This window comes from Zea mays, chromosome 5 (genome assembly GCF_902167145.1).
Source record: "Zea mays cultivar B73 chromosome 5, Zm-B73-REFERENCE-NAM-5.0, whole genome shotgun sequence".
NCBI lineage: Eukaryota > Viridiplantae > Streptophyta > Magnoliopsida > Poales > Poaceae > Zea > Zea mays.
Genome location: NC_050100.1, coordinates 97,739,806 through 97,747,695, shown reverse-complemented (window position 1 = coordinate 97,747,695; position 7,890 = coordinate 97,739,806). Strand labels below are relative to the sequence as shown.

The following is a 7,890-nucleotide window of genomic DNA, read 5'->3' as shown; positions in this document are numbered from 1 at the left end:
GTCATTCCCACCTGAGCCGAGTTTTTTTTATACTGCTGCAGCTTAGCTTAAAGGAGATCAGATTTTCTAAAAGTGCTTCCACAATACAAGATTATAATAACCAAATGACTATTGTCCTTACTATATCTATCTATATGACTATGAGGTACCTCAAGGCTCAAGTAAACTGCTTTCTGAAGTTTACACTCCCTTCTTGGTTTTGACATGTGTGTGATCGAACTTGTGAGTACTTGGATAAAAGTTCCTGCGTAACAAGAGCAAGTGGATAAGTGAAGGTGTCAAAATCTACAGCTAATCTGGACGTTTCCAAAACCAATTTTCATGTTTTCTCCTTCCACCACCGGCTGTCCTTCTCGTACATTCCACCGAGACACAGTAACGCATCAGAAGGAAGAAAAATATGCGCTGATTATGTAGTACTCCTGTTGACATATTGCACCGTCGTCAGATTTGGTAGTTTCACATAAGGGCACAAGTGATGGCATTTGGCACGCACCACTCAAATTATTTGGTTTATCCTCCCATTCCCTGTACTAGTTAGGATGTTGATATCAACAGGCTATAGACATTAAACAAGTTGCACTGCATTGTGACAAAAAAACGGCTGTACTCTCTCTAACAGAAGCGAGTAAAACGTACTTTTTTGGGCTCATGTTTATATTTTTTGTCCTGTGCAACCATTTCTATATATATTTGATTTCGTCGTATCGAATCGAGGTACTTACTAGAGTCTTAGACTAGTACTACCTGCTCGTCAGTCGTCACTGTTGGAAAAAACAGTAGCAGAAAAATGAAAGAAGACTACCTACCCACCCCCCCCCTTCTGTACGGCACCTCCAGTCGCTGATCAAACAGCAACGATCTGATTCGCAGATAAAGTCCAAACCTCGTTCTCGACCTGATGACCACTCGATTACCGGTGCTAGCACTAGCACGCAACATGTACCTGTTGTTGCAATCCGCTAGAACAGATGGACACAGGCAGTAGCACAACCAGCTAAAGGCACGAAGGCTCGGCCAATCAACGCATCATCCAATAAGCACAGCGCTAGCTGATCACTTCAAAGAGTCGATTCAGGTCGGAGTTCTTACCTCTCTCAAGGCAAAAACATGTTTCACATAGAACAGTACTAAAGAATAGCTTGCCCTTGTTTATTTTCCTTGCAGAGTGAGCAGTTGTAATCGACCGGTTAGTGATTGGGGGCTAGGGTTCGTTGGTGTTCTTGGTCGGGACCAGTGGTTCAGGTCCTTCTTATTATTATACCGGGAGGGCGGTCATTCCCTCCCGAGCCGAGTTTTTTTTATACTGCTACAGCTTAGCTTAAAGGAGATCAGATTTTCTAAAAGTGCTTCCACAATACAAGATTATAATAACCAAATGACTATTGTCCTTACTATATCTATCTATATGACTATGAAGTACCTCAAGGCTCAAGTAAACTGCTTTATGAAGTTTACACTCTCTTCTTGGTTTTGACATGTGTGTGATCGAACTCCCCCCCCCCCACAAAATGAAATACATGGTCAGGCACTTTCGCGAAAAAAGTAAAATGCTTTCAGAATTTTTAACATGACTGTATCCTGAGCAGCTGGTGTTCAGTGTCTTTTTTGCCTTATGAAGCCTTGGGGACACCTCTACGCATAAATCTACCTTTTGATTGTGGTGATATAAAACAATAATCAGAGTCAGGAAAAGAGTTCTGTAACTCACGTTGAAGGTGCCTGAAGAAAAGAGTAAGCCAAAAAAACAGCAATCATCGCAAATACACCCCTGTTAACAAGAGATAGTATAAATTAGTCCAGAAGCTCTCCTTAAAATGGTAACCAGCACATGAGACTAAGAAAAATGGTGATCGGAAATATTGAGTTCAGTTCAGCACCAAGGAAGCTTCATAAAAAAATATAGCTGCAAGAAAAAGCAATAGAAGAGGACAAATCATTACAAATACCTCTTGACTGACCAAACACGATCAGCAGATGAGCTCCTTTCTGGATCGAGAGCACCACTTGCCCAACTGATAAGAACATGAATCAATACTTATCAAACATAAAATTCATGTGCATCTGCAGTATTTTGGATAATATATATAATGGTGATTCAAATTGAAGAAAAAGGTCCAAAAACACCACAACAGGCCATAACCAATGATATATTATTATTATTTAAAAAAAGGCATGTTCGTGTCTATTAAATGTTCCACAGATAAAAGACTATGAACTCACATTAAAAGGCATGTTCCCGTCAGCAAGAGCGAGATCATTCGAGGCTTGTATGCCCAAGCCGTCCATGGATCTACTTCACCAAAGTAATCGAGTGGTCTTATACTACCATTGCAGACGGTGCCATTACAACCTCTGCGAAGTTCATGATGACCATTGGCCCCCATTACAACAGCCTTGGCAATTTACTATCTGCAAAAATATACAGAGCAGCACTTGAGAATGCATAATAATCCTACTGACCTTCGGAAGACAAAAAATCACCACTCTTCCACGAAAAAAGCAGCATGTATCTGTATCTCCAATACTTGCTAAAAACTAGCAAATGAAAAGCATGCCACTGTGAGGCCACAGAAAAAAAAAGTATGTACAAGTGGATAAAAAGTCATGAATGGTCTAGCATATCTAGGAACAATCACTTGCTTAGAACAGAAGAACAAATTAGGCATAAAAACATCAGGCTGTAGCTGCAGTCGTAACCTTGAAACATAAAACCTACTTTGCTAAGTACAAGTTCTGCATTGCTTGCTCAATCATTTGCTAGAGATCACTTAATGAGCCCTACTCAGCTCCAAAATGGTTTCGGTGGCATTCAAGCTAGGTGCCAAATTCCAAACCCGAAACGCTTCCAGTTTCTCCAAAATAACAGAAGGGGTGTGGTGTGCTACAACCAGAGGCTACGTACGTTAGAGCAGAGCACAGCAGAGAGCAAGGCCGAGCAAAGAAACATACATTCCCATGAAGAAGACGAAGAGCAGCAAAAGGGATCAAGCAATTCAAAAGGAACACATATAAAACAGCCCGTGGGTTAAACAAGTGCGGAAATAGATAGATATAGTAAGGACAATAGTGCTTCCACAATACAAGATTATAATAACCAAAATACTGCATGGCTGCCTGCGCGGTGGATCTGGTACCCGAGAGTGGAGGTGTAGAGGTTGAAGGCGGCGCGGTTGGATCGGCGGACATGGAGGGAGACGTACTCGGCGCCAAAGACCTGGTCCATGGCTGCCTGCGCGGCGGACATGAGCTTGGTGGCGAGCCCGAGCTTGCGGTGGGAGCGGAGCACCGTGAGGGAGGTGATGTGGCGGTGGCGGCGCGGCCCGGTCGCGGTCGTGGTGGAGGCGCGGCCCGGTCGCGGTGGTGCGGCGGCGGCGCGGCCGCTCGAGGTGGCGCGGCGGCGGCGCGGGCTGCCGCTGGTGAGAGAGAAGCGCGTGTGGGCGGGATGAGACAGGGTGAGAGAGGAGGAGGCTCGAGAGAGAGAGTCGCGCGTGGGATTTGCATTTAGGTTTTCACGATTAGACAGTGTCCACAAGCCCGGCAAACTTAACTTAAAAATGTGGGCACCCACGTTCCTAACTCGTTAAGTTTGACGGTTTTATCTAGGGCCCACGAATTTAAATTAAAAACGTGAGTACCCACGTCTTTAACATAACTCATGAACTTAACTCAAGTAAGAACGTGGGTACCCACGTTCTTACTTTTACCCATGAATATTTATCAGTTTCTTGTAGTGTTAGCCTCCTATAATATATGCCACGTTAGCTCTAGTGGAAGATATACCACACAACAACTATGGTGACTAATATACCTCAGTAGGTTACATGTTTTAAATTTTACACCAAAAACATATGTACATGGTTAAGGATAAATTGCTAATACACATTAAAACGTGTCTTCAAGTAGTTACGGTTAAAAGCGTATCTAATTTCATATCAACTAGAGATATTTCGTTATCACATAAAAAACATCTCTATGTGGCTAAGAACGGTTATTCGATGCGCTTTATGACGTATCTTCATGTTAGTCACGTATTGAAAGCATGTCTAATTATGTCATTTTTATACGTTTTTAATTGCATATCAAAAAACTTCTTAAGGTTTCTATAGACGATTTTAATACGTGTTTTGCAACGTGTCTATAGGTTACTGACGATTGAAAGCGTGTCTAATTTCATGTCATTCTAATACGATTTTAATAGCGTGTTAAAATTGTGTTTAGGTATCTCTTCACGTTGAAAGCGTGTCAAATACCGTAACATTTTGATGCGTTCTTAAAATTGTTTCAAATAACGTCTTTATGTACCGCCGTAGAGACGCTTTTGTGTGCGCTACAACTAAAACGTACATACAAGGGGGTTTCCTAGTAGTGTGGGGGATAGGCGGATCGGTCTGACTCCCCGGAGTCACCTCAACTACCTCGGCCAAGGGGTCAAGTACCCCCTCGACCTGTCCCCGCTCCTCGGACCGGGACCTTGATGTCCCAGCCCCAGATACTGATGGCGCCAACCCACTTGGAGGCTGGCTCGACGACCCCTGGCCCAGCCTCAGATCCGGGCTAAGGCCAAGACGGGCCGCCATGTCGTCGTCCTCGTCATCATCATCATCGTCGTCAGGCGTCTCCGACGATGGCTCCCTCGGGAGCCTGTCCCTCTCCTGCCTCCGACGACGCCTCTCCAAGGCTTCCCGAGCCCGCATCCGCTCGCGGGCCCTGGCCTTTTCCGCGTCCTTCTTCTCCTTTTTCTTCTCCGCGGCGACCCTCCACGCGGCGACGTCCACCGCATCCTCCGGGACCGGTGGCAGGGAGGGCTTGTAAAACCTCGACCCCTGGAGACGAACGGAAATCCCGACGGTAAGAATTAAAGGCAACTCTACGCAAGATAGGAGAAGGAGCGGACACTCACCAGGGAGACGTACCCACGCTCGGGACGCATCACGGGCTGGGTAAGGGCGCCAGCATCCAGCCTCCCTACCGTGCCCGCCACCCGCCTGCGGAGGTCGTCGGCGGAGAGGGGAGCCAAGGACATCTGTGAACCCTCCAAATCAATCCCCGGCTTCATCTCCAAAAGTGGCAACCGCCGCTCTGCCAAAGGAAGCACCCTCCGGCGATGGATGGCGGCAACCACCCCCGCGGCGGTGAGCCCCCCATCCCGTAACCTCTGCAAGGCCTCCAGAAGAGGCTGGAGCTTCTCCTGTTTCTCGTGCGTGGCCCCCCAACGCCAGTTGTTGCCGGCGGCGGTCACCACTCGTTGAGAAAACGACAGGAGCATTCCGTCGCCGTTCCGGAGGTAAAACCACCGGCGCTGCCACCCCTTGTTCGAAGACACAAGGATGGCAGGGATGTACAGCTGCGCGCGCCCCGGCCTCAGCTGGAGGGTGCAGCCACCGGCCCGCACCGCCATACGGACTTTCTTCGCCTCCGTCGTCGAGGCAAAGAGCTCCGCGGAGAAGAGATGGGTCCACAGATCCCAGTGGGGGTCAATCCCTAAAAACCCTCGCAAACCGCCGCAAAGATGGACGCTTGTGCGATGGAGTTGGGGTTGAAGTTGTGCAGCTCCACCCCGTAGTAGTGCAGGAGCACCCGCATGAAACGGCTCGCTGGCACTCCGAACCCCCGCTCGTGGAAGGAGACGAAACTGACCACATACCCCGGCGGCGGAGTCGGGTCGGCCTCGCCCGCAGGAGCCATCCACTTCGGCAGCAGGTCACCAGAGAGGGGACGGAGCAAACCATCGGCGACGAGGGCCTCCAGATCATCCGCCGTGACGGTGGAGAAAGGCCACGGATCGCGCGGCGGAACGACGGTCGCCTTGTCAGCCATCGCTGAACAAAGGGGGTGGAGACGGAGGGGACAAGGTGCACGGTTTTCTTTTCTCTGGCTATTCTCTTAGGTTGTGGAAACCAAAGCAGAAGGCAAGAACAAATAGCAGAGTAAAGAACCACCGCCGGCCCCTCTCCCGGATATATAAAGGCCCGGGCGAGATCCATTCAACACTTCGCCCGAACCCACCGCAGAATTCAAATTCGAAGGCCAAACGCCCGTTCCTCGAACGACTCGCGCACGCGCAACGGCCGGCCCGCGAACCATCCGTCCCGTCGCATTAACTCCATGGCAAGGCAAGCACACCTTTGGCAGGCGAAGCAGGTGTCGTTTCACCTCCGCCATGATGACCGCGTCAAAAAAGGTGCGCCACACTGTTTAAATTCATATCATTTTCCTCTTCCCCTTTCTCTCTCTTGCTACAGGGACCGGGAAAGGGGATATTTCGAAAGGGATCCTTCTCCTCGAAGGAAACGGGCCCCGAGCCCTCCTACTGATCAGGGGTTCGAAGGCTGGCCCCTCGGAAGGGTTCGACAGCCGCCCCAGAGCACTCGGGCTTCAGGCTCATTACTGATCAGGGGTTCGAAGGCTAGCCCCTCGGAAGGGTTCGACAGCCGCCTCAGAGCACTCGGGCTCCGCGCCCACTACTGATCAGGGGTTCGAAGGCTGGCCCCTCGGAAGGGTTCGACAGCCGCCCCAGAGCACACAGAGCGAGGGATGACTCTAGGTACGTCTGTTACATGGACGAGGCTCGGGCTATGCTCCTGAGGTACCCTAGGACATTACCGAGACCAGCAGGAGCGATTTTGTAATGGAATCCCATTAGAGGGAGGCATCGAGCCCTCGGACCCAATCGAACGGGTCCGGGTCCGGCAAATCACCTGCAGGTACTTTTGGAGCGCGCCTCTGGGCCTCTAGCCGACCCTTATCGAACGAGGCACGGGCGTCCACTCGGATCACCCGTTAGCAACTCACTGGAGACACCATGTTCGGCGCCCTCCGAGGGCAACATGGCACTTTCCCCCCTTCCTCCTTGAGGAAAGGCGACGAAGGGGCGTATGATAAAAATCGAGACAGTCCTTGATCGTCCTCTCGCTCCGTGCAGAGGCTCGGGGGCTGCTCTCGCAAACACGGCTATGGCCAAACCGTTGACAGCGTCAACAAACCAGCCTGAAAACTCGGAACCTGACCATGCACCCGGGCTACAATCAAGTCGCATGAGGGAACAACCAGACCGGCCGAGGCATCACGAAAGGCATTAAGACCTCAGAGGAGTCAAACCACTCCTCTGAGGCCTCGGGGGCTACACCCGGCGGGTGCGCTCGCGCGCACCCACTGGAACAAAGTGTAACCGAGAAAGGCCGGTCCCCTCGCAAAAAAGTGCGGCAAAGCCTCCAAGCGAGTACCAACACTCCCTTTGAGGCTCGGGAGCTACTGTCGGGTACTGTAATTAGGGGTACCTCCAACACTCCTAAACACGGCCGGTAACCACCATCAGCACAAGCAGCAGAAACAGATGGGCATGATTCAGGTCAAGGCTTCGTCTGCTCAAGGGACGCGATCTCGCCCCGCCCAAGCCCAGCCTCGGGCGGGAACAGTAGTCCCAGACGAAATCTCGCCTCGCCCGAGGGCCTCTTCAAGCAACGGACGCACCCTCGACTCGCTCGAACCCCAGCTCGGGCAGGCTTCGTTGTGAAGCAACCTCGGGCAGGCTCGGATGAGTGACCACACGCGCCAGAACTTGGGTAGAACGCATGGGCACACGTGTTCGACCCTGGTCGGCACGCCGTCGCTCGCCCAACCCGCGCGCGCGCTCTTCCCGGCGTTCGGTCAAGTTCGCCGCGCGCCCTTGCCCTCGGCCGTGCCCGCCCGCGCCTATAAAGCCTCCCCGGGCACTCCTCACTTCACCCCGCGCACACCATCACCGCCCAGCCACCCCTCCTTAGCTCCGGCGAGCTCTTTTCCGCCCGCCACTTCCGCCAGAACTTCGGCCACCGTGGCCAGCCCACTCCGACCACCCCCAAGTCGAGCCAGTGCTTTGGCTAGCAACACCAGTGGCCCGTGAAGCTT

General features: G+C 51.1%; 1 long non-coding RNA gene across 1 annotated transcript; it reads right to left on the bottom strand.

Annotated features, from left to right (window-relative positions):
- Positions 1-1,690: 1,690 nt before the first annotated feature.
- LOC103626731 (uncharacterized) lies at positions 1,691-2,265 on the bottom strand. Its single transcript, XR_553106.2, has 3 exons — positions 2,224-2,265; positions 1,950-2,015; positions 1,691-1,771 (listed from the first exon to the last, which is right to left on the bottom strand). It is a non-coding gene; the product is annotated as an uncharacterized lncRNA (long non-coding RNA).
- Between the last annotated feature and the right edge of the window lie 5,625 nt (positions 2,266-7,890).